This window comes from Sinocyclocheilus rhinocerous, unplaced genomic scaffold, assembly GCF_001515625.1.
Source record: "Sinocyclocheilus rhinocerous isolate Xijiao unplaced genomic scaffold, SAMN03320098_v1.1 scaffold2017, whole genome shotgun sequence".
Taxonomy (NCBI): Eukaryota; Metazoa; Chordata; class Actinopteri; order Cypriniformes; family Cyprinidae; genus Sinocyclocheilus; species Sinocyclocheilus rhinocerous.
The window spans coordinates 20967-21936 of record NW_015655609.1 but is presented as its reverse complement, the minus strand read 5'-3'; positions in this window follow the sequence as shown (position 1 = coordinate 21936).

Sequence of the window (970 nt, the reverse complement as noted above, 5' to 3'; positions counted from 1 at the left end):
TGAAGTGTGGAATGTTGGACACTTCATGCACTCAACTGTCGCAGCTTTAATTACGTACCGAAGGGGGAGGGGCTATCAGACTCCGATTATGAATGACAAAATAACCTTATATAATTCATACTATACATGGTTGAGGACATAGGGCATAAGTACATAGTGTATGAGTGCATAGTGTATAGTGCGTCATTTGGGACGCAGCTAATGTCTAAGACGAATCACGCAGGTACTGGGCTACTCCGCAGCGGTACCTACCCGAACCAGTCTAAAATAATCCGCATATAAACACTTATTATAGGTGTACCGTAGTGATTCAGGACAAGCCAAAAACACGGTTTGGAAAATGGATTCATGGTGTACTCGTCTATTAACTATATTTGTAAATTTTGAACACAAAACAGTTACGGACTGCATCTTTAAAATAAAACTGAAAGTTTAAGGTTTTTGTTTATTTCAAGTAAAAATATGCTTTTAGTACTAGTTAACTATAATAGTCCTGGGCACAATTTAATTTAGCCACATTATAAAATAATATATAATTATGTATTATGTATCAGTGATAGAAAACATTTTACATGTGGTACATGATGAAGCAGCTTCTATTTTAATTAATTGCTCTCAGTAAATTACCTTTTTATATTGTGTTGTGTATTTTGAGAGGATTCAAGTCTCACGACTATTTTAGAACATAAGTTAATTAGTACAATTAAATTTTGAAAGAACATTGGCACGATCGCATCTTTTCGTTCGTTTTTAAGGTAGCGCTTAAATTACAGACGGCTAGCCCTGTTTTATCCATGTTTCTGCTAGGCGGCGCTCTTCCCTTTTTTGTTGTCCGATGCCACGCCACAGCGGATCGTAAGCGACCCTGCAGTATTGCGTCACAGCTGCATAGCCCACCTTAGTTTTTCCAGCATTCTCATTGGCTACACGACGCATCGCTCACACAATACTTCATTCTTATTGGCCAGAC